The sequence below is a fragment of the Lycium barbarum genome, chromosome 9 (assembly GCF_019175385.1).
Source record: "Lycium barbarum isolate Lr01 chromosome 9, ASM1917538v2, whole genome shotgun sequence".
Lineage (NCBI taxonomy): Eukaryota > Viridiplantae > Streptophyta > Magnoliopsida > Solanales > Solanaceae > Lycium > Lycium barbarum.
Window position 1 is genome coordinate 87,631,874 of NC_083345.1, and position 27,263 is coordinate 87,659,136.

General features: G+C 40.6%; 1 long non-coding RNA gene across 1 annotated transcript; it reads right to left on the reverse strand.

Moving 5' to 3' along the window:
- Window positions 1-286: 286 nt before the first annotated feature.
- On the reverse strand, window positions 287-2,760 carry LOC132611127 (uncharacterized). Its single transcript, XR_009571472.1, has 3 exons — window positions 2,525-2,760; window positions 1,690-1,761; window positions 287-692 (listed from the first exon to the last, which is right to left on the reverse strand). It is a non-coding gene; the product is annotated as an uncharacterized LOC132611127 (long non-coding RNA).
- Window positions 2,761-27,263: the final 24,503 nt, after the last annotated feature.

A 27,263-nucleotide genomic window follows, 5' to 3' on the forward strand; every position in this document is an offset into this window, starting at 1 on the left:
CACTAGGTGAGATTCAGAGAGAAAGACATTCCAAAAACGGCTTCAGAACTAGATATGGTCATTTTGAGTTTCGAGTAATGCCGTTCGTGTTGACTAATGCACCAACGGTATTTATGAATTTGATGAATAGTGTATTCAGACCTTTCTTGGATTCCTTTGTTATTATGTTTATGTCACGACCCAGCCCCGTGGGCCGCGACTGGTGCCCTACTTGGACACCCAAACAGACTTACATACCGGATCGTCGTATCAAAGACTTAATCAAACTTAACATACGTCATTTTAAGCAAATACTGAAAACAAATATCATCTAAAGCGGTCGCCCGTACAGAAACATCATATCCAAATCTGATAGGTTGGCGGAATACACATCGCCAGATATATACACATATACAGACAAATGGGCCGTTTTGGCCATAATAGCAAACGGGGCCGCATTGAGACGCAGATCATAATCACAAACGAACAAACATAACCCATGACCCACATATATGACTACAAGCCTCTACAAATCATAACAGAAACATATGACGGAACAGGGCCCCGCCGTACCCAAATAGCCATATATATATATACAGAATATGCATAACAAAAGATATGTACCAAAAATATGAGCTCCGGATCAAAAGGAGTAATCCAAGTGGCAGAATATATATCCTATACTGGAGGATCACCAAAACGAGCGTCCGTACCTGCGGGCATGAAACGCAGCCCCCGAAGAAAGGGGGTCAGTACGGAATATGTAATGAGTATGCAAAGGATGAAATACAGAAATCCGAATCATAACTGAAGTGTGGAGTACAGAATATGGATACAGAATCGGTATATCAAAACCTGTGCTGAAAATATATATGTATATCATGCAAATAAAAAATCAGGCATAGGGCTCAGGAACGTGGTCGCCACTCCGGCGCTGGCGCCACAACACATCATACTCCAGAAAGTTTCAAATCTCCGTACAATCTCCGAACATATCATATCATCAGAACATATCGTATCATCAGAACACATCATACGCCATATCACATCATAACGCCGTACATAAGCGGTACCCGGCCCTACGGCGAGGTCTCGGGAACCGTAACACATCATACTGCCGAATATCACATAGTGCGCACGATCACAAAACTGGCCCGGGATCCGGCGAACAATACCATAGTAGTAAGCACGAGCGGAGTAGTGCGGAAACCATATGCATATACATATTTAAATGAATTCCAAGACTCGACGAATAAATACATATACATACTGATATTAGAAGGCTCAAGGTAAGCATCGAGTCCATCGAAATTAGTATACAAAAGTTACGAACTTTCAAATTACAGAACTTTCGAAAAACACATCATAAGTCACTTTCTGAAAATTTAGTATCTTTCATATTGAGGAACTTTCAAATAACATTATAGAGTACTTCAGACGGAGCCTTAGAATCATATGCACATATCCGAAATATACATATCCAAACTTAGGCCATATCAAATATTTTTCGAACCATATCCGGAAACGTATCGACTAATACTTCAAACATCATAAGTATGTGACAAGTCATATGGAATAGTTTATGAAAATCAAAGACATAGGTCATCCTAGTGACTCTAGGAGTAGAATTTTCTTTAGAGCATGCATATATGTCATTCATTTATTTCATAAGGGTCATGCCAAAAAGGAAGAACGGTAAGCTTTACATACCTCGATCGCTCACTACCAAATCTCGATCCCTCGCCAAACAAATCCCGACTCAAGTCTCGGGCTCTCCAATATCTACAATAATATTATTAGTTACCCAAAAATTAGCTACTAGTACTTAGAATTTTAATTCTAATTAGTATTTGTCTGCCAAAATTCCGGCAGCACCTCCCCTGTAAATTCAACATCCCCGAGAATTAAACTCGGCCAAATTCACCAACAACCACACCAACAATACCAACAACCAAACCAATAACATCGAAAACCAATTTAAAATGCATGCCACATTAGTAACCTTCCTTTCCAACATAATTCATCAACATTCAACTCAATCACGAATTTTCAAGCCGATATCGATTCTTACATGTCCACTACAAATTCAAGATCATTCAAGTGCAATTCAAACGCATTTCATACCATTTTACAAAGTATACAAAAATCCACCAAGACTAGAATTCATCCGAAATCTCCAACCTTCGACACAACATTCACAACACATTTTTCATCTTCCCATTTCATCGACAACAACCACAATTTACACTTTAACAATTCCATTTCCATAATTACATAAATTTACAATAAAAGCACAAAATTTCCTATAACAACTTAACAACAATTTTCATGCCAACTTAAACTAGAATTCTTCCATTTGCATAAAAAGGCCATTACAACACAATTAACATAATAAATAAAATTTGATTATTCCCCTCCATCAATACCCATTTTTGGCCACACACACACATACTCATGACACAAAATTTTCATACTCTACATTCATTCCCACATACTACAACATATATATAAAATTCTTCCAAGCTAAAAAGAGTAGAATTCTTACCTTTTCCAAATTCTCCTCTTTGTAAAAAAAGTACTTTCTTGCCTCAAAGTTTATACCACGTTGAAGAGGGTTCCGGGCTTAGTAGGAATTCACAAGAGATGACTTTTGAACCAAAGATTTGAGCTCCACATGTTTTTTTTTCCTCTTTCTCTTTCGGCCGAGAGGCCTTTTCCCTTTTTGCTCTCAAATTTTTTTTTTTTGGTCTAGAATGTTCTAATGAAAGATACATAATGGACCCTCTCTATTTATTTATTACTTAGTTTAACTCACATGGGCTTGGCCATTTTTTTTTCCATGGCCGGCCCCCTTACTGGTTGGGCCCCTTTTTCATTTTTTTTAGCCCACTTAATTGGTTAATGTGTGTAATCCATGCAACAAATTTTCAAAATTCTCATTTTGCCCTTAGTCTTCCTCGATATTCCCGCATCAATGTTTCATGAACAACATATATATATATATATATATATATATATATATATATATATATATATATATGTATATATATATAATCAACATGTGGCCTTATTTCTTACGAGTCACAACTATTTCAGAATTTCCGAATATGCGAAAATGCGGGATATAACATCCTCCCCCCCCCCCCCCCCCTTTAGAACATTCATCCTCGAATGTTAAATTAGCCTTATAGGTCTTATAAACATTTTGGGGAAGGTTCTTTATATGGACAGCATATATAATTCATTCATTAATCAACATAACAAAATACGGAATTTAAATTACCTGTAGACATATGAAACAGGTGAGGGTATTTTTTCTTCATTTCGTCCTCTGCTTCCCAGGTCATTTCTTCTCTGTTATTGTTTCGCCACAAGACCTTAACAGAAGGTACATCTTTGGTGCGCAGTCTCCTCACCTGACGATCCAGAATAGCTACAGGTTGTTCTTCATAAGATAATTCCTCCGTTACCTGAATATCTTCTATAGGGAATACCGTGGAAGGATCACCAATACATTTACGGAGCATTGACACATGAAATACCGGATGTACTGCCTCCAGATTGGATGGTAAGTCTAGCTCGTAGGCGACCTCGCCTATCTTCCGAATAATATGATAAGGCCCAATATATCGCGGACTGCGCTTTCCCTTTCTGCCGAATCGCATTACACCTTTCATAGGCGACACTTTCAGAAATACCCAGTCACCAATCTGGAACTCTAATGGTCGACGTCGTTTATCTGCATATGATTTCTGTCGACTCTGAGCTGCTAATAACCGTTCTCGAATGAGTTTTACCTTATCAACTGCTTGCTAGATCACATCTAGCCCGATCAACTTAGTTTCACCCACATCGAACCAACCAATTGGAGACCTGCATTTTCTACCATATAAGGCTTCATACGGTGTCATCTGGATGCTGGAATGATAACTATTATTATAAGAAAATTCAATAAGCGGCAAATGATCATCCCAACTACATCTGAAATCAATAACACAGGCCTGTAGCATATCTTCCAGCGTCTGAATAGTACGCTCGGCCTGTCCGTCGGACTGAGGATGGAATGTTGTGCTAAGACTCACCTGAGTCCCCAATCCCTCCTCAAAATGACCTCCAGAAATTTGCTGCAAACTGAGCACCTCTGTCGGCTATAATAGATATAGGAACTCCGTGAAGCCTTACTATCTCTTTAATATATGATCTGACATAATCCTCAGCCGAATAAGTAGTCCTGACCGGAAGAAAATGGGCTGATTTCATCAGTCTATCAACAATAACCCAAATAGAATCATACCTGCGTGGAGTGCGCGGTAAACCTGTAATGAAATCCATATTAATTATTTCCCACTTCCACACTGGGATTTCCATTTCCTGCAATAACCCGCCGGGCTTTTGATGCTCGATCTTAACTTGCTGGCAATTTGGGCATTGAGCAACGAACTCTGCAATATTTCTTTTCATACCATCCCACCAATATAAGCATCTGAGATCGTGGTACATTTTAGTGGATCCAGGATGAACAGAATACCGAGCATAATGTGCCTCTCCCATAATCTGCCGTCGCAGCCCTGCAACGTCCGACACATATAATCTGCCTCTGTATAATAATACCCCGTCAGGTGAAATTTCAAACTGAGTCTTTTCTTTATAAAGGGCCACATCTCTGTACTGTACCAGAATAGGATCCTCGAACTGACGCTGTTTTACCTCTTCTGTTATCGATGATTCGGAAACCTCTCGGACAGAAACCCCAATATTTTCAGAATCGGCCAAACGGACTCCAAGGCTGGCCAACTGATGAATTTCACAAACTAATTCCTTCTTCTCTGGCTGCACGTCGGTCAAACTGCCCATAGATTTGCGGCTAAGTGCATCTGCCACAACATTAGCTTTTCCAGGATGATACAAAATATCGACGTCTTAATCTTTCAATAATTTGAGTCATCTTCTTTGCCGCAAATTCAGTTCCTTTTGCTTAAAAATATACTGAAGGCTTTTGTGATCCGTATAAATATCAACATGGACCCCATATAAGTAATGCCCCCATATCTTCAAAGCATGAATCACCGCGACTAATTCCAGATCATGGGTGGGATAATTTCTCTCGTGCGGTCTGAGCTGCCGGGTAGCATAGGCTATAACTCGACCGTGCTGCATTAATACACAACCTATCCTAATACCAGAAGCATCACAATAAATAACATACCCATCTGGCCCCACAGGAAGAGCTAGAACTGGAGCTGTAATTAATTTTCCTTCAGCAACTGGAAGCTGCGTTCACAAGCATCGGTCCACTGAAATTTTGCTGCCTTCTGAGTTAATTTTGTTAGTGGTGCCGCAATAGAAGCAAAATTCTCCACAAATCTTCTGTAATATCCGGCCAATCCCAGAAAATTGCGTACCTCAGTCGGTGTTGTGGGCCTAGGCCAATTCTGTACAACCTCAATCTTCTGTGTGTCGACCTGAATACCATCTGCTCCGACGATATGCCCCAAGAATGCCACTGAGGTTAACCAGAATTCACATTTGGAGAATTTAGCATATAATTTCTACTGCCGCAGTGTGCCAAGTACGGTCCTCAGATGATCTGAATGTTCCTCTGCTGATCGCGAATAAACCAGAATATCATCAATAAACACAATCACGAACATGTCGAGGAACGGCCTGAATACCCGATTCATCAAATCCATAAACACTGCTGGAGCATTAGTTAACCCAAAAGATATCAACCTGAACTCATAATGCCGGTATCGGGTCCTGAAGGCAGTCTTTGGAATGTCTGCCTCTCGTACCCGCACCTGATGATAGCCCGAACGCAAATCTATCTTTGAAAAATATTTAGCACCCTGCAACTGATCAAATAAATCATCAATCCGGGGAAGGGGATATTTATTTTTGATAGTCACCTTATTCAGCTGTCTGTAATCAATACACATCCGCAGCGACCCGTCTTTCTTTCTCACAAATAATACCGGCGCTCCCCAGGGAGACGTACTGGGTCTGATGAAGCCTTTTTCTAATAGATCTTTCAGCTGCTCTTTCAACTCTTTCAATTCTGCAGGTGCCATTCTGTAAGGAGGAATAGATATAGGCTGGGTATCTGGCAATACATCAATCGTAAAGTCTATCTCCTATTCAGGTGGGAGACCTACGAGCTCATCCGGAAATACATCTGGTAATTCATTAATAACCGGAACTGACTGGAGAGTAGGTGTTTCTGCTTTAGTATCGTGCACTCGAACCAAATGATAGATATACCCTTTCTGGATCATCTTCTTAGCCTTGAGGTATGAAATAAACTTACCTCTCGGCGATGCTATATTTCCTGCCCATTCTATAACTGGTTCCCCTGGAAACTGGAAACGAACCACCTTTTTCTGGCAATAAACATTAGCATAACAGGAGGCTAACCAGTCCATACCCATAATAACATCAAATTCCATCATATCTAATTCTACCAAATCGGCCTTAGTGCAACGACCACATACAGTCACAGAATAATCTTTATATACCTGTCTCGCTATAACAAAATCCCCAACTGGTGTAGCTACCTCGAACGGCTCTATAGGTTCAAGTGTTATCCCAATTTTACTAGCAACGAGGGGAGAAATATATGATAAAGTAGACCCTGGATCAATCAATGCATATACGGCTCTAGAAAACACCAATAATGTACCTGTGACCACATTTGGCGACGCCTCCTGATCCTGTCGTCTAGCCAATGCATATATGCGGTTCGAAGGACCGCTAGAATCAGAAACCCCGCCACGGCCTCTACCACGACTCGCTAGTGCTGGCATACCTCGCCCCGCATGGCGTATAGCCGAAGGAGTAGAAGACGAACCAGCAGCTGATCCCATCGGCTAAGCTGCACAACCAGAACCACCCGCCAACGGACAGTCTCTCATAATATGGCCCTGGCGGCCACAAGAAAAACAGGCACCTGTAGCTCTATAACACTCTCCTGGGTGCGACCTCCCACAATAAGAACACCGGGGCAGGGGCGGTCTAGACTGACTTGTCCTCTGCTCGTCTGAGAACCTGAGGCTCTGGAACTCTGGTCTACTCCGGACTGCCCCGCACCGCCAAACCGTCTACCTGTAGACTGTGTACTCCGGCCTGATAGAGGAGGATATCTACTGGACCGCTGCTGCTGAGGCTGCCCGCCTCGAGACTCTCCCGAATACCCAGCTGACCTAGCCCGCTTGGGCGGTCTCCTATCACGATCCCTGCTCGACTGGTCCTCTCTATGTTGATCCTCCATCCCTTGCGCATAAGCCTGTAACCGGGAAATGTCCATACCAGTCTGCGATGCCATCGCCATACAACTGTCAATCAAATAGCGATCCAATCCTATCACATACCGGTGCATCCGATCAGGCATCTCAGCTACTATAGCAGGTGCATATCTAGCCAGAGAATCAAACTCCAAGTTGTACTCTCTGACACTCCTGCCTCTCTATCGCAGCTGCAGAAATCTATCAACTCTCGCCCGCTGCAACTCTAGGGGCAAAACATGGCTGAGAAAGGTGGCTACAAACTCATCCCATATGGCCGGTGGAGCATCCTTGCCTCTGGACAGCTCCCACGACTCATACCAATTAATCGCAACATCTCGCAATCTGTGTGAAGCTAACTCGACAGACTCGGTCTCAGAAGCCCTGACCAGTCTCACCGAACGCTGCATCTATCGAATGAAATCCTGGGGGTCCTCTTCGGGCTTTGACCCGTAAAACTCTGGGGGACCACAAGTCAAGAAATCCCGAACCCTCAGACTGTCACATCTGTCCATATCATCACCCCCTAGCCCGCGTCTGCGAGCCTGTCCTGCTACCAATGTCGTCAACAACTGAACAACCTCTCTCATCGCCCTGTCCTCCGCCCCTGGCTGAGGAGCTGGAGGCTCGGGCGCTGGAGCCTCTGGAGCTAATGGTGGAGCCGCTCCAGGCTCCCCGGATGGTGGTGTAGCAGAACCCTCTGACTGGGGTACACTATCGGGCATAATCTGAGCACTAGCCCGAGTAACCCTCTGTATCTGACTGGTCTCTCCTGCCACTGCTTTGCCCTTATGGGCAGCCATCGCCTTCTTCAGAGGCATCACCGAAAAATATAACAGCCGGTCAGAAAAGAGTCATCCTAATAGCACAGCTCTATCGCACGATCTAAGATCCAAAGAAAGGTAACACCCTAAATGTCCTGTAGCCTCCTGTTTATCGATGTGGTGCACAACACACCGATAAACAAGACTCTACTAGACACGGCCTGTAGATATTCCGAGGACAAACCGCTCTGATACCACTTCTGTCACGACCCAGCCCCGTGGGCCGCGACTGGTGCCCTACTTGGAGACCCAAAAAGACTTACATACCGGATCGTCGTATCAAAGACTTAATCAAACTTAACATACGTCATTTTAAGCAAATACTGAAAACAAATATCATCTTAAACGGTCGCCCGTACAGAAACATCATATCCAAATCTGATAGGTTGGCGGAATACACATCGCCAGATATATACACATATATACAGACAAATGGGCCGTTTTGGCCATAATAGCAAACGGGGCCGCATCAAGACGCAGATCATAATCACAAACGAACAAACATAACCCATGACCCACGTATATGACTACAGGCCTCTACAAATCATAACAGAAACATATGACGGAACAGGGCCCCGCCGTACCCAAATAGCCATATATATATATACAGAATATGCATAACAGAAGATATGTACCAAAAATATGAACTCCGGATCAAAAGGAGTAATCCAAGTGGCAGAATATATATCCTATACTGGAGGATCACCAAAACGAGCATCCGTACCTGCGGGCATGAAACGCAGCCCCCGAAGAAAGGTGGTCAGTACGGAATATGTACTGAGTATGCAAAGCATGAAATACAGAAATCCGAATCATAACTGAAGTGTGGAGTACAGAATATGGATACAGAATCGGTATATCAAAACCTGTGCTGAAAATATATATGTATATCATGCAAATAAAAAATCATGCATAGGGCTCAGGAACATGGTCGCCAATCCGACGCTGGCGCCACAACACATCATACTCCAGAAAGTTTCAAATCTCCGTACAATCTCCGAACATATCATATCATCAGAACATATCGTATCATCAGAACACATCATACGCCATGTCACATCATAACGCCGTACATAAGCGGTACCCGGCCCTACGGCGAGGTCTCGGGAACCGTAACACATCATACTGCCGAATATCACATAGTGCGCACGATCACAAAACCGGCCCGGGATCCGGCGAACGATACCATAGTAGTAAGCACGAGCGTAGTAGTGCGGAAACCATATGCATATACATATTTAAATGAATTCCAAGACTCGACGAATAAATACATATACATAATGATATTAGAAGGCTCAAGGTAAGCATCGAGTCCATCGGAATTAGTATACAAAAGTTACGAACTTTCAAATTACAGAACTTTCGAAAAACACATCATAAGTCACTTTCTGAAAATTTAGTATCTTTCATATTGAGGAACTTTCAAATAACATTATAGAGTACTTCAGACGGAGCCTTAGAATCATATGCACATATCCGAAATATACATATCCAAACTTAGGCCATATCAAATATTTTTCGAACCATATCCGGAAACGTATCGACTAATACTTCAAACATCATAAGCATGTGACAAGTCATATGGAATAGTTTATGAAAATCAAAGACATTGGCCATCCTAGTGACTCTAGGAGTAGAATTTTCTTTAGAGCATGCATATATGTCATTCATTTATTTCATAAGGGTCATGCCAAAAAGGAAGAACGGTAAGCTTTACATACCTCGATCGCTCACTACCAAATCTCGATCCCTCGCCAAACAAATCCCGACTCAAGTTTCGGGCTCTCCAATATCTACAATAATATTATCAATTACCCAAAAATTAGCTACTAGTACTTAGAATATTAATTCTAATTAGTATTTGTCTGCCAAAATTCCGGCAGCACCTCCCCTGTAAATTCAACATCCCCGAGAATTAAACTCGGCCAAATTCACCAACAACCACACCAACAATACCAACAACCAAACCAATAACATCGAAAACCAATTTAAAATGCATGCCACATTAGTAACCTTCCTTTCCAACATAATTCATCAACATTCAACTCAATCACGAATTTTCAAGCCGATATTGATTCTTACATGTCCACTACAAATTCAAGATCATTCAAGTGCTATTCAAATGCATTTCATACCATTTTACAAATTATACAAAAATCCACCAAGACTAGAATTCATCCGAAATCTCCAACCTTCGACACAACATTCACAACACATTTTTCATCTTCCCATTTCATCGACAACAACCACAATTTACACCTTAACAATTCCATTTCCATAATTACATAAATTTACAATAAAAGCACAAAATTTCCTATAACAACTTAACAACAATTTTCATGCCAACTTAAACTAGAATTCTTCCATTTGCATAAAAAGGCCATTACAACACAATTAACATAATAAATAAAATTTGATCATTCCCCTCCATCAATACCCATTTTCGGCCACACACACACATACCCATGACACAAAAGTTTCATACTATACATTCATTCCCACATACTACAACATATATATAAAATTCTTCCAAGCTAAAAAGAGTAGAATTCTTACCTTTTCCAAATTCTCTTCTTTGTAAAAAAAGTACTTTCTTGCCTCAAAGTTTATACCACGTTGAAGAGGGTTCCGGGCTTAGTAGGAATTCACAAGAGATGACTTTTGAACCAAAGATTTGAGCTCCACAAGTTGTTTTTTTCCTCTTTCTCTTTCGGCCGAGAGGCCTTTTCCCTTTTTGCTCTCAAATTTTTTTTGGTCTAGAATGTTCTAATGAAAGATACATAATGGACCCTCTCTATTTATTTATTACATAGTTTAACTCACATGGGCTTGGCCATTTGTTTTCCATGGCCAGCCCCCTTATGGGTTGGGCCCCTTTTTCATTTTTTTTTTGAGCCCACTTAATTGGTTAATGTTTGTAATCCATGAAACAAATTTTCAAAATTCCCATTTTGCCCTTAGCCTTCCTTGATATTCCCGCATCAATGTTTCATGAACAACATATATATATATATATATATATATATATATAATAAAATCAACATGTGGCCTTATTTCTTACGAGTCACAACTATTTCAGAATTTCCGAATATGTGAAAATGCGGGATATAACAGTTTATTGATGATATCCTGGAATATTCTCGATCCGAGGCGGAGCATGCAGATCATTTACGTGTTGTCCTTAGAGTTCTTCAGGCCCGGAAATTATATGCAAAGTTCTCCAAATGTGAATTTTGGTTGAATTCTCTAACTTTTCTAGGGCACATTATTTCAGTTGGTGGTAATCGGGTGGATACCCAGAAGATTGAAACAGTGAAGACTTGGCCGAGACCTACAACACCTAATGAAGTTCGTAGTTTTTTGGGTCTGGCAGGTTATTACAGAAGATTTGTAGAAGGTTTTTCTTCTATTTCTGCATCACTGACGAAGCTGACCCAGAAATCAGCTAAATTTCAATGGACAGATGCTTGTGAGTGCAGTTTTCAGGAGGTAAAGAATAGATTGACTATGGCCCCGGTTCTGACACATTCAGAAGGATTGGAAGGCTATGTTATCTATTGCGATGCTTCGGGTGTTGGATTAGGTTGTGTATTGATGCAGCACGGTAAAGTTATTGTTTATGCTTCGAGACAGTTGCAGAAACATAAGCAGAATTATCCAACCCATGATCTAGAGTTGGCTGCGGTAATTCCTTCATTGAAGATGTGGAGACATTATTTGTATGGAATTCATACTGATATTTATACAGACCATAAGAGCCTCCAGTATACTTTCAAGCAGATTGGGTTAAAATTGCGATAAAGGTGATGGATGGAACTATTGAATGATTATGATGTTAGCATCATATATGATATGGGGAAAGCGAACGACGTCGTCTATGCTCTCAGCCGTAGATCCATGGGTAGCTTATGTGATGTCCAACTGGAGAAGAGGGAGTTAGCTCATGAGCTTCAACAGTTAGCTAGTTTGGGAGTTCGATTAATGGACTCGGGCAATACGAGAGTTACCATTCAGAATTCAGCCGTCTCATCTTTAGTTGTCGAGGTAAAAGAGCGTCAGTATGATGATCCCATGCTAGTTCATTACAGAAATACATCTCCTCAAAATAAAAAGTCACCATTTGAGATTTCTGTAGACAGACTTTTCAGGTATCGAGGCAGACTATGTGTCCTGATGTTGCAGAGTTACGTCACTAGATTTTAGAAAAAGCCCATTGTTCTCGTTATTCTATTCATCCGGGAGCGACGAAGATGTATCATGATGTCAAGTTAATTTATTGGTGGGATGGAATAAAGAAAGATATAGCAGAGTTCGTGGCTCAGTGTCCTAACTGTCAACAAGTAATGATCGAGCATCAGAAGCCCGATGGATTATTATAAGCTATTGAAATTCTGACTTGGAAATGGAAAATAATTAATATGGATTTCATTACAGGCTTGCCTTGCTCTCAGCGTAAGTTTGATTCCATATGGGTAATTGTGGATAGACTTACGAAATCAGCCCATTTTCTACCTGTCAGAATTATGTATTCAGCTGAAGATTATGCAAAGCTTTATATCAAAGAGATAGTATGACTTCATGGTGTTCTAGTATCCATTATCTTCGAAAGAGGTGCGCAGTTTACAACTAATTTTTGGAAGACTTTCATAAATGGTTTGAGGACTCAGGTGAGTCTTAGCACAACATTTCATCCCCAGGCTGATGGACAAGCTGAACGCACTATTCAAACTCTCGAAGATATGCTACTGGCATGTGTGTTAGACTTTGGAGGTAGTTGGGATGATCACTTGTCACTCATTGAATTTGCATATAACAATAGTTATAATTCCAGTATCCAGATGGCCCTGTATGATGCTTTATATGGATGGCAGTGTAGATCACCAATTGGGTGGTTCGAGGTAGGGGAGGAAAAATTAGTAGGGCCAAATTTGATCCAGCAAGCAGTGAAAAAGGTAAAGCTTATTCAGGACCGATTATTGACAGCCTAGAGTAGCCAAAAGTCTTATGCAGATAATCGCTGACGAGACTTAGAGTTCCAAGTTGATGACTAGGTATTCTTAAAGGTGTCACCTATCAAAGGTGTGATGAGATTTGGTAAGAAGGGTAAGCTTTGTCCTTGGTATATTGGACCTTACAGGATTGTACGCAAAGTTGGACAGGTAACCTATGAGTTAGATCTACCTCCAGATTTGGAGTCAGTCCATCCAATTTTCCATGTATCAATGCTTCGTAAGTGTATTGGTGATACTTCTAGAGTCGTACCCGTTGAGGATGTTCAAGTTACCGAGCAATTATCTTATGAAGAAATTCCCACTGCAATCCTAGATAGGCAAGTTCGGAGACTAAGAACAAAAGATGTAGCTTCAGTTAATGTTTTATGGAGAAACAAAATAGGGAAGAAATGACTTGGCAAGCTGAGGAAGATGTGAATTCCAAGTATCCACATTTGTTTCCACTCCCAGAGGAGGTTCAGATAGAGACACCATTGTCTCCGGGTGCGTAATGCTTTCTTTTTATGATTTCTTTCTCGTGTGGGGCCATTATTGTTGTTGTTATTATTGTAGCTCTGTGAGGCATTGTATACTCAGGGTTGTTGTGATAGGATGGTAGTGGTATAGTTACAGGGGAAGCTCTGGCGAAATTTTTGTAAAACCCCTAAGAGTTTAACATTTGAGGACGAATGTTCTTAAGAGGGGAGAATGTTATACCTTGGAAATTTTTTGCGTTTTTTGCATTATGAGTAGACTAACGTAGTATAAAAGTGGACATAAAGCCCTTATAAGGTTAAGGAGGGTATCAAGTAAGTCTAAGTATGTACCTTAAGGTTTTGGAGTCAAATGAATCGGCTTAAGTAAGTTCGTTGAAGGATTGGAATTTGAATCATAGTTTGGGAAGATTTCATAGCATTTATGTTATATATTGCATAGCATTACCTTGAGAGGGAGTTATATGGCTCCTTGGATGGTTAATGAAGTTTTATACAAGTGCCAAGAAGGTTCCATGAGGATTGATGAGCAAACGAATCGAAAAGAATGCATTTTCGCGAAAAACGGAGTTTGTGGACCAGTTTGCGGCTGCAAATTGAGTTTGCTATGTAGAAAACTGGCCGCAAACTTCCAAAATTGGCTGGGATCACTGCCCAAAATCCTCCACAAGCATAGGAGGGGAGATACTGTTACATCTCAAAAATTTTGAGTTATTGCTTTGTGAATAGACCAATGCGAGCTTAAGGTAAACATGAAGTCCTTATGAAGTTAAGGAGAGTATTTGATAACTTAAAGTGTCTACTACAAGATTTTGAAGCCATATGAATCGGTGGAACTAAGTGCGTTGAAGAAAGTGAAATATAAGTTGTGTTTGGGAAGGTTTTCGAAATAATTGAGTTAATAATTATTTAGTAATATTTTGAGGAAGAGCTATAGGACTCCTTATATGGTTAATGAAGTGTTTTGTAAGTTCCAAGAAAGTTCCTCAAGGATTGGAACTCAAACGAATCAACGGGAGCAAGTTCGGAAAAAAAAGGTTATACGACCACTTATATGGTTCGTATAACTTTATACGATCCGTATAACATTCCAAAGAAGGGTCAATTTCTGGTGGAATTATACGACCACATATACGGACCGTATAAGTATTCGTATAATCGGGTCATGTCATTTTTTTCAGATTTTTCCCTTTTTATATATAGAAGACCCATGTTCTAATTTTTCATTTCCCATATTTTCCCCAAGTCTTGAAGGCTCTAGATCATTCCCCTTACCATATTTACAAAAACCTAAGATAAATCAAAGATTAAATACCAAAAATCAAGAGAATCAAGTGCGGAGAGACTCACTAGGGTTTATGAAGCTCAAGCTTTCTTTTGGTGTTGAAGTTGGAGTTTCATTCAAGTGAAGTACATTAATCCAAAGTTCATCCCTACACCATAAAAGGTGAGTTTTGCATCTATTTCATGTTATTAAGAGTATTTGGTTGTTGAATAACTTAGATGAAGGAAGAAAGTAAGAGGTGAAGCTCAAATATGGATTTTATGATAATTTTAAGTAGTATATTAACTTGAGACATGATTCTTAGTATGCTATGAGTATAATCTCATTGTGGGTGGTTGTAATGATATTGAGGAAGTATTGTATGTACGTGAATGTGGTGTTGTGTTGTAGCTATTGTGATGGATGACCTTAAAAGGAGTTTTGAGGATTGAACCATACTTAAATTGAAAGAAGCCTCTTCATTATGATATCATGGATGTTGCTATTGATGTTTGGGAGTTGTTTATTATACAAAGAAAGTTGATGAAATAAAGGAAATACTGCCTAAATTCCGTTAGCTCTTAGTTACTTTAGTTTAAGCTTAATCATGCTTTTAATGACATAACCTTAGTACGAATTCTCCTGAATGTAGACAAAGGGTCGAGATCCCGCGAGGGTGAGCTAACCATAAAAACTTGTCTTCAGTTCGGATTGTAGGCTGCAACTCGCCTGCATGAAGCTGGAATCGCTAGTAATCGCCGGTCAGCCATAAGGCGGTGAGAATTCTCCTGAATGTAGAGTCGCGAGTTGGGAAGGAGAACGTTTAGTGATTAAGGAGACATAAAGGTATGTTAATGCTAGTCCCCTTCTTTCAAAGGCATGATTCCTATGTTATAATCTTATCCACATTTTCCCTAACATTCCTACTTCCAAAAGTTAGAAGTTTATGATTCTTAAAGCTTTTTATGATGATAAAGATAAGATGTTTTATATGATAATCATGATGATGATGATTTTATTTCTAGAAGTTCCAAGCTTATGATTTTGATGCTATTATGAGATTGCTGAGTTAATTGATTAATCCCTTGGTGTTATTCATTGTTGTTGATCTTACCTAATGAATTGTTCCTTCGGGGTGAGATATAGCGATGGTGATTATCTCATAAGATAAATCGGAGGTCACCGACCTTACGTCACTCCAATGGAATTGTTGCTTTTAATTGGGCTCTCATGCATGCTTATTTTTATGTATGATTACACCGGGCCTAGTTGGATGAGCAGACACCACTACGCTGGGAGTAAGTGGACAGCTTATGGATAACACGGTGCCTAGATGGTCGGGCAGTCACCACTAGTGGGCGGCATGCGATTGTTACCCTGAACGCGGGAGGCCCGGACGCGGGCTATTGATGATAAGTAGTTTATATATGTGTTATGATGTTTTAAAAGTAAAAGTTAGCATGCATGATATCCGCCTTCGGAGGAAATCAGTTACAGGTTATCTCCTTATCTCATATTTCTTTATTTCTTTATGATGTTATCATTCATGCCTTTTATACTCAGTACAATGTTCGTAATGACGTCCTGTCTTTTGTGGACGCTACGTTCATGCCTGCAAGTAGACAGGGAGATAGTCCAGACCCCTAGGACCTTTATCAGCATATACACAGGAGCACTCCATTACACCGGAGTTGCAGTTTATTGGTATATTCTTTTGTGTTCATATGTGGGGCATGGTGGGGTCCTGTCCCGTTCTTATGATTTTCAGTACTCCAGTTAGAGGCTCGTAAACATGTATGGATAGTAGATGTTTTATGACCTTATTAGTGTATATTCTGCATATTATTTTGTAGCCTTGCTGGCTTATTCATATATCTGTTTGAGGTGGAATCAAAGAATGCTTCGTAATGAGTTTTATTTCTAAGAATGGCTTTTATACAGGTTGAGTTATTTGATAATTAGAAAAGTGGTCCACCGAGATAGATTGGAAGTAGTATGACAAGTGGTGCTCGGTAGGCTAGCTCCGGGTACCCGTCATGACCCTCCGGTTTGGTTGTGAGAAAAGGGTATCAAAGCAGTTTCGTCCTAGGGTGTGTCTATGAGCCGTGTCCGGTAGAGTCTTGTTTATGGGTGTGAGGCGCGCCACACTTATAAACAAGAGGTTGCGGTGCATTTAGGAATAACGACAGTTCTTCTTCTTTATAGATCGTGCGATAGAGCCATAATGTAAGGTTTATCCTATTCCTAATTGTTTGTTATGATTTCAGCGATGCCTATTAAAAGGAAAGCAACAGCTACCCAGAAAGGTAAGACAGCGGCAGGAAAACGGACTAAACGGGAGCCCCCGGTAAATATAGAGAAGGGTGAGTCCCATAATGAGGCTCCATCTCGGACCCCTCACACTCCACCTATTTTAGAAGAGCATGAAGGAGCCTCAACTAGATCTCCAATGCCTCCAGTTCCTCTTCCAGGTGCGTCCGGCCAACAGATGAAAAAGACTATTCAATTACTGACCCAGTTAGTTATTGTCCAGGCTCAGCGCGGGTCAAGGTGATAGAGCTGTTAGTGCAAGTGGCCGTGATTTTATAACCTTAAATCCTCCAAAAACTTTCGGGTGAAAATGCACCTCCCCCGGTATGGCAGGATTTCGTAGATGCCTTCATCCGTCATTATTTGCCACCCGAGGTCTTACGGGCCCGAGCTGACAGAGTTTTGAATCTAAGGGAAGGAAATATGAGTGCTCGGGGGTATAGTCTCTGCTTCAATTCGTTTGCTAGGTATGCTCCGGCCATGGTAGCAGATATGGGAAACCGGATTCTGAGTGGCTTGGGGCCACATTTTATTAAAGACTGCTTGACAGCTTCACTCTAGGAAGGGATGGATATCTCTAGTATTCAAGCCCACACCCAAAATTTGGAAGAGCAATAGCAGCCGCACAGGGGTGAGCGCGATATTGACAGTGGGCATAGTAAGAGAGCCAGATCTGCAGGTGCTAGCAGTGAGTATAAAGGGGGTCAGAGGCAACAATATTCCAGGTATTCAGGCCAATCCGTGGCTAGTGGGCCTTTTCGATTTGCGGGTAGGAGATTTGACCACCTTATTTATTCTGGATCGGGTCAGGGCTCGAGAGTTTCAGGTTCCCAGTTTGGAGGCGATTTTAGTCAAACGAGATCGCTTGTATCACGATGCAATCAGTGTGGTAGACTACATGCGGGACAGTGTCGCCGAGGCTCAGATGCTTGTTATGCCTGTGGTCAGACTAGGCATATAATACGTGATTGTCCATCTATGAGTGGTAGAAGTAGGACCCAACCCACAGGATTAGTAGCCGGCTCTCCTTAGTCTGTGCACCCTGTGGGGCAAGACTCACAGGTGCCCTCAGGTCATGGCAGGGGCAGAGGGGGAGCATCCAGTTCAAGTGTCCCTCAGCCCCTTATGTATGCATTGGTCGGGCGAAAGGATCTTGAGTCCTTCCCTAACGTTGTCACAGGTATATTTTCAGTATTATCACATGATATTTATGCATTGATTGATCAGGGGTCCACTTTGTTGTATATTACTCATATTTCTGATCATATTGGGGTGAAACCCGAGCCAATTAAACCTTTTGAGGTGTCTACTCCTGTTGGTAACCCGGTAATAGCTAGACAAGTACATAGAAACTGTGTGGTTGTGGTGTGTGATCGTCCTACTGTAGCTGATTTGATTGAGCTAAAAATGTTAGATTTTGATGTTATTATGGGCATGGATTGGCTGGCCTCCTGTTATGCTGATGTTGATTGTAGAACAAAAGTGGTTCGATTCCAATTTCCGGGAGAACCAGTGCTGGAATGGAAGGGTAACACAGCGTCTCCAAGAGGTAGGTTTATTTCCTATCTCAAATTGAGGAAGATAATTGCTAAGGGCTATATTTATCATTTAGTCCAGGTTTATGACACCGAAGCAAAACCGCCAACCCTTCAATCCGTTCCGGGAGTAAATGAGTTTTCGGATGTGTTTCCAGATGAGCTTCCAGGTCTTCCACCAGAATGGGAAATTGATTTTACTATTGATGTGCTACCCGATACCGAGCCCATATCTATTCCTCCGTACATAATGGCTCTTGCAGAATTGAAAGAGCTAAGGCACAACTGAAGGATTTGCTCGAGAAGGGACTTATTAGGCCCAGTTCACGGCCATGGGAGCACCTGTCTTGTTCGTAAGAAATAAAGATGGTTCCTTGCTAATGTGCATTGACTATAGGCAGTTGAACAAGGTGACAATAAAGAATAAGTATCTGCTTCCGAGAATCGACGATTTATTCGATCAATTGCAGAGTGCTAAGTGGTTTTCAAAGATAGATCTGAGATAAGGTGAGAGTTAGAGAAGAGGATATTCCGAAGACGGCTTTCAGAACTAGATATGGCCACTATGAATTTTAGGTAATGTCGTTTGGGTTGACTAACGCCCCGGCAGTACTCATGAATTTAATGAATAATGTGTTCAGGCCTTTTCTAGATCTATTCGTAATTGTGTTCATCGATGACATTCTGGTGTACTCTCGATCAGAAGCAGAGCATGCAGATCATTTATGTACTGTCCTTGGAATTCTTCAGACTCAAGAATTATTTGCCGTGTTTTCAAAATGCGAGTTTTGGTTAAATTCTCTAACGTTTCTGGCCATATCACAGCTGACGGCATTTGGGTAGATACTCAGAAAATTGATGCTGTGAAGACTTGGCCAAGACCTACAATACCTACAAAGGTCCGTAGCTTTCTAGGATTAGCAGGCTATTACAGAAGATTCGTAGAAGTTTTTTCTTCTATTTCTGCGCCATTGATGAAGCTAACTCGGAAATTAGTAAAATTCCAATGGATCGATGCTTGTGAGCGCAGTTTCCAGGAATTGAAAGATAGATTGACTTCAGCCCCAGTCCTGACACTTCAAGAAGGATCAGAAGGCTATGTTGTTTATTGTGATGCCTCCGATGTTGGGTTGGGTTGTGTTTTGGTTGGGCTGTGTGTTGATGCAGCATGCTAAGGTCATTGCCTATGCCTCCTGACAGTTGCGGAAACACGAGAAAAACTATCCGACATATGATCTTGAACTAACTACGCTTATTCATGCACTAAAGAGTTCGAATAGAGATTGGTTGTGCCCGAAAGGTTATGAATCGATTTACAAGTCCAATGCCAATGTCTTGATTTCGGGTGGCAATACATCGCGGACCCATGTATATATCATCTGCTAATACACGACCAATTAATGTTTGGCTAAAAAGCCTTTCCGGCATCATCTCATTCCGATGACTCACAGAAATACCCCGGGCGGTGCCACAATCCGTTCGACAAAGATGTGAAGACATTACTTGTATGGTGTTCATGTTGACATTTATACAGACCACAAGAGTCTCCAGTATATTTTTAAGCAGAAGGAGTTAAATCTACGACACACGCAGTAGTCAGAGCTATTGAAAGACTATAACGTGAGTATTTTATATCATCTTGGAAAGGAGAATGTGGTGGTTGATGCTCTTAGCCGTAAATCCATGGGTAGTCTATGTGACATCCAGCCGGAGAAAAGGGAATTAGCTCGTGAGCTTCAACAGCTAGCTAGCCTAGGAGTTCTCTTAATGGACTCCGGCGATGCAAGAGTGGCTATTCATCACCCAGCTGTTTCATCCGTAGTAGTGGAGGTGAAAAAGCGCCAATGTGAAGACCCCAAGTTGAGTTATTACAAAGATACACTTCCTCAGAAAGAGAAGTCACCATTTGAGATTTCTGTAGACGGGGTTCTCAAGTACCGAAGCAAGTTATGTGTCCCGGATGTTGCGGGATTACACCGTCAGATTCTGGAATAAGCCCATTATTCCCGTTATTCTATTCATCCAGGAGTGACAAAGATGTACCATAATCTTAAGTCAATATATTGGTGGGGCGGAATGAAGAAAGAAATAGCGGAATTTTTAGTGCAGTGTCAAAATTGTCAACAAGTGAAAATTGAGCATCAAAAGCTAGGAGGTTTATTGCAAGCTATGGAGATTCAAACTTGGAAATAGGAAGTGATTAACATGAATTTTATTGTAGACTTGCCTCGTTCTCGGCGTAAGTATGACTCCATATGGGTAATTATGGACAGACTTACGAAGTCAGCTCATTTTCTACCAGTCAGAACTACATACTTAGCAGAAGACTATGCAAAGCTATATCTTAAAGAGATAGTGCGACTTCATGGTGTCCTAGTATCCATTATCACAGATAGAGGGGCACAATTTACAACTAATTTCTGGAAGTCCTTTCAAGAAAGTTTGGGAACTCAAGTGAGACTTAGCACAGCATTTCATCCACTGACTAATGGATAAGAAGAACGCACTATTCAGACTTTGGAAGATACGCTACGGCATGCGTATTAGAGTTCGGAGGTAATTGGGATGATCAGTTGCCACTTATTGAATTTTCATATAACAAAAATTATCATTCAACTATCCAGATGGCCCCGTATGAGGCTCTATACAGGAGGAAGCGTAGATCGCCAATTGGATAGTTTGAAGTAGGAGAGGCACAACTACGAGGCCCAGAACTGATCTAGCAAGCAGTAGAAAAGATCAAGCTTATCCAAGACATGTTGTTGATAACCCAGAGGTGCCAAAAATCTTATGTGGACAATCGTCGACGAGACTTAGAATTCCAAGTTAACGATTGGGTATTCTTGAAAGTGTCGCCAATGAAAGGTGTAATTAGATTCGGCAAGAAGGGAAAGTTTAGTCCCCGGTATATTGGGCCTTACAATATTATGCGGAAAGTAGGCCAAGTGGCTTATGAATTAGATCTACCTTCGGAGTTGGAGTAATTCCATCCAATTTTTCATGTGTCAATGCTTCGTAAGTGTGTTGGAGACCCTTCCAGAATCGTGCCTGTAGATGATGTCCAAGTTAGTGAGAAATTATTTTATGAAGAAGTACCCCTTGCCATACTAGATAGGCAGGTACGGAGGCTCAGAACCAAAGATGTCGCGTTAAGGTCTTATGGAGAAATAATAACAGAGAGGAAATGACTTGGGAAGCAGAAAAATCTATGAAGTCTCGATATCCGCATTTGTTTCCACCCCCAGAAGAGGTTCAGGATGAGACACCATTGTCCTCAGGTATATAGTGCTTTCTTTTGATGCTTTCTAGGTCATGTGCGGCCATGTTTTATTGATGTTGCTGTTGTATCCCTATGAGGCCATATATTTTGGGTTGTTGTGTGTAACGACCCATTTCGTCGTTACGATGAAATTCTAAGGAAGGCGACAACTATAGGGCCTAATGATGTCCCCACCTTCTCGCATCATGGAAGCCTTTCAAGCTAAAACAAGATCGTCATGCGCATCGCGTAAGCAATAGAAGTGCGAGACAAGAAATAGGGCCAGACCGCTACAGCAATCCTGTGGATGCTACAGCAGTATACCAACCGCCGTAGCGGTAAAGACATGGGATTGCTTGACCGCCATAGCGGTAAACCTACCTCCTGGGCGGTTTCGCACAGTTAATTCCACCTATTTAAGTGACATTTTGGGAATAGACTTCATTTCTCAAAACCCTAGAGAGTCCAACCGCCTTTGGAGTAATTTTGGAGCAAAAAATGACACTTCCCTGGGAAAGATTATTTCCCTAACCTCTTCCATCCACTCTCTCAAATAATGATTCTCATTAAGGATCCTTGTCTAGAATCACAAATGGGAATCTCAAATCCCTTAAGTTCCAAAGATAATGAACCCTTGTTCTTCTTGATGTAAGGTCCTTGAATATCTTCCTATGCTCATCATCCTAACATGATTCCCAACCCAATCCTTCACCTACCCAAATAAAATACCTTTGGGTCTATATTTTAATCTTGTTAATGAGTTTCTAGAAATAAGCCTAAATTGGAAAAATGACCAAACTAGTAACTTGAGTAAGATCATAAAAGCTCTAAATGGAGGTTGATCTATCAACTAGCATTGTGATAGTGAGTTTTCAGGTAGGATAAAATTCCACATCTACCTTAGCAATTTCAAAATCCTTGGGAAAGACCCTATTGATGAATTCTACTCTTGGGTCTCATGGTTCTGTCCGAGCTTTTCAAATGGATTATGCGGGGATGATTAATTGAGACGTCATTGGATGTTCGTGGCACCCGCTCGGCCATGAGGTAGGTTATGGCTTCCTTTCGGTAGACTCTGGTTTGTTTTCGTATTGTTGTGTAGAAGAAACGGAGAATGCATGCATAGGATTTGGAGATATGGGATGGAATCTAAGGATGGTATTGTTATGTGTGACATGTTTGTTCGGGCTCATGGCCTGTAGACTCCTTAGGTATTGATGTGACCTTGTTAATTATCGGTGGATTTACGTGACTTAGAAGTAGCGGACGAAATCTAGTTACGCCTATCGATGAGATTATTGTAGCGAATCTAAGCTCTAGTTGGAAATATAAAATGAATCACGGTAGTGAATAATATCCAATTTAATTGTTGACAAGTGATTCGAATGTAGGGTGCTATTCTTATCCTAGTAAATAGGCTTGTTAGGAAAATGTAATACCGTATGTTAAATGATTGACCTGATCTGTGTTGGGACTGGCCGCCCCATTATATGTGTTTGATTATTTAATGGTGTTGGCTTAATGCAATGTGTAGTGGGTAGAAAGCCAATGTCTCTTGTTGTCCTAATTGGGGATAGGATTGGCATACCCTTATTGGTATTTGTAATATGATACATTATTAGCGTACCCACTATTGGTACTTAAGTGATGTGATATATTGTTGGTGTACCCCGTTGAGGTACTTGTGATATTGAACTTAATTGTTGATGATTGACATATGCACTGCACGCATTCTCTCATATTATCATGCATAGCCGATATCCGGTGATGATCCGGTATCGTGATTGAGCGAAACTGATATTTGATAAACTCTTTTACTTAAGTGATTGTTAAAAGGGCCGATGTCCGAATATCCATTTTGGAATCATTGTTTATATGAAACTGATACTTGCTAAACTCTTTTACTTGAGTGATTATGAGGAGGCCGATGTCCGAGGTTCAATTCGAGAATCGTTGATTTGTGAAACTGATATTTGACAACTCTTTTGAGTGATTGTGAGGAGGCCGATGACAGATGGTTATATTCGGGCATCATTGTGCATGGCCATTTCCGATATTATCTCGGATTCGATTGTAGTGCATGGGCTCAGCGGGTCCCCTAGAGTGGTGCCGGTGAGACCCCTCCCCCCCCCCTCGTGAGCAATTAGCCAGGGTCCCGTCTGTCTGTTTGGTAAAGATCCGGGACAGGTGGCACTCAGACTTTGTGAGTCACACTTGGTTGTGCTGCCGAGACGTCGATATTTCCGTCCGGAGTACATGTGTACATCTCATTTACATAGCATGGCATGGCATCCCATTCATACCATTATTGCATTGCATTACATTATGACTTGGGTGATATTGTGACGATTGTGTTATAGATTCCATTATATTGACTGTTTCAGGATTAGATACACTTAGATTTATTATATGGGGTTAGATGCTGCACCTAGATAATGAAAAATAATTGGGCTCGACTCTTGTGTCTTATATTGCTGACTTGTGCATTTTAAACAAACCTAAAACTAGTAGTGTATTGTGTTAAGCGAGGTTGGACGTAAAGGTGTCGTAACAATGAGTTCGCCTCTCGAACACGGACGGGAGACCTAGGAAAGATAAAGATTTTGAGAAGTTGTATATGTGTTAGCGCACTTATGATATATAATAGACTTGTTGTGACTTAAATTAGATTGAAGTTGTGATCTATTGTTTCGAGATATGTGACTTGCTTTGGTGATTATCATCACTGTTCGTGAATTCTTACCAATACGTGTTACTAACTATTGTCGGCCTATGATACATACTCAATATGTGTGGCTGTACTGATATTGCACTTGCTACACCCTTTTGGGGTGTAGATTATTTCATGTGATTGATCGAAGTATATGCGGAAGTTATGCGGTGCTTGTCTGGAAGGCCTTCTCCCATTTCATTCCTTGATTGGAGGTTGAGTCTTCGTATATGATAACACTCTAAAATTCATTTAGTCGCTCTTGTATTAGTCTAGACCAGGTCATGGGAAATTGTTTCAAGTCTGTAAAAACATATTGTCAAATTATGTAATAATGGAGTTTGTATTTATAGATGAAATTTCGCTGTTTTTCTGAAATTTGGAGGTTTTTGAAAAGAAAGTTATGTGATTGAAGTGTTGTATAAACAAAGAGGTTCGCCTACCAAGGTGGGAAGGTAGGTTCCTGCACGAGCCCAAAATGGGTCGTGACACTGTGATAGGATGGTAGTGCCATATTATAGAGGAAACTCTGGAAAAAAATTCGTAGAATCCCCGAGAGCCTAACATTCGAGGACGAATATTCCTAAGGGTGGGAGAATGTTACATCTCGGAAGTTTTGGGTTGTTGCGTTGTGAATAGACTAATGCGAGCTTAAGGTAAACATGAAGTCCTTATGAAGTTAAGGAGAGTATTTGATAGCTTACAGTGCGTACTAAAAGATTTTGAAGCCATATGAATCGGTGGAACTAAGTTCGTTGAAGGAAGTGAAATATAAGTTGTGTTTGGGAAGGTTTTCACAATAATTGAGTTAATTATTATTTAGTAATGTTTTGAGGAAGAGCTATAGGGCTCCTTAGATGGTTAATGAAGTGTTGTGTAAGTTCCAAGCAAGTTCCTCAAGGATTGGAAGTCAAACGAATCAATGAGAGCAAGTTCGAGAAAAAAAGGGTTATACGACCACTTATACGGTCCATATAACCTTCCAGAGAAGGGTCAATTTCTGGTGGGATTATACGACCACTTATACGGACCATATAAAGTTATATGGACCGTGTAAATGTCTGTATAATCGGGTCGTGTCTTTTTTTTTCCAGATTTTTCCCTTTTTATATATAGAAGACCCATGTTCTAATTTTTCATTTCCCACATTTTCCCAAAGTCTTGAAGGCTCTAGAACATTCCCCTTACCATATTAACATAAATCCAAGAGAAATCAAAGATTAAATACCAACAATCAAGAGAATCAAGTGTGGAGAGACTCACAAGGGTTTGTGAAGCTCAATATTTCTTTTGGTATTGAAGTTGAAGTTTCATTCAAGTAAAGTCCATTAAACCAAAGTTCATCGCTACACCATAAAAGGTGAGTTTTGCATCTATTTCATGTTATTAAGAGTATTTGGTTGTTGAATAACTTGGATGAAGGAATAAAGTAAGAGGTGAAGCTCAACTATGGATTTATGATAATTTTGAGTAGTAAATTAACTTGAGACATGATTCTTAGTATGCTATGAATATAATCTCGTTGTGGGTGGTGCTAATGATATTGAGGAAGTATTTTATGTACCTGAATATAGTGTTGTGTTGTAGCTATTGTGATGGATGACCTTACAAGGAGTTTTGAGGATTGAACCATACTTAACTTGAAATAAACCTCTTGATTATGATATTATGGATGTTGCTATTGATGTTTGGGAGTTGTTTATTTTATGGAGAAAGTAGATGAAACAAAGGAAATGGTGCCCAAATTCTGTTAGCTCTTAGTTACTTTAGTTTAAGCTTAATCATGCTTTTAATGACCTAACCTTAGTACGAATTCTCTTGAATGTAGAGTCGCGAGTTTTGAAAGAGAACGTTTAGTCGTTAAGGAGACATAAAGGTATGTGAAGGCTAGTCCCCTTCTTTGAAAGGCATGATTCCTATGTTATAATCTTATCCACATTTTCCCTAACCTTCCTACTTCCAAAAGTTAGAAGTTTATGATTCTTAAATCTTCTTATGATGTTAAAGATAACATGTTTTCTATGATAATCATGATGATGATGATTTTATTTCTAGAAGTCCCAAGCTTATGATTTTGATGCTATTATGAGATTTTTGAGTTATTTCATGAATCCCTTGGTGTTATTCATTATTGTTGATCTCACCTTCGGAATTGTTCCTTCGGGGTGAGATATAGCGAAGGTGATTATCTCATAAGATAAATCGGAGGTCACCGACATTACGTCACTCTGATAGAATTGTAGCTTTTAATTGGGCTCTCATGCATGCTTATTTTTATGTATGATTTTACAGGGTCTAGTTGACCAGGCAGACACCACTACGCTGGGAGTAATTGGGTGTCTTATGGATAACACCGTACCTAAATGGTCGGGCAGTCACCACTAGTGGGCGGCATGAGATGGTTACCCCAGACGCGAGCTAATGTTGATAAGCAGTTTATATATATGTTATGATGTTTTAAAAGCAAAAGTTAGCATGCATGATATCCGCCTTCAGAGGCAATCAGTTACAGGTTATCTTTTTAGCTCATATTTCTTTATTTCTTTATGATGTTATCATTCATGCCTTACAAACTAAGTACAATGTTTGTACTGACGTCCTTTCTTTTGTGGATGTTGCG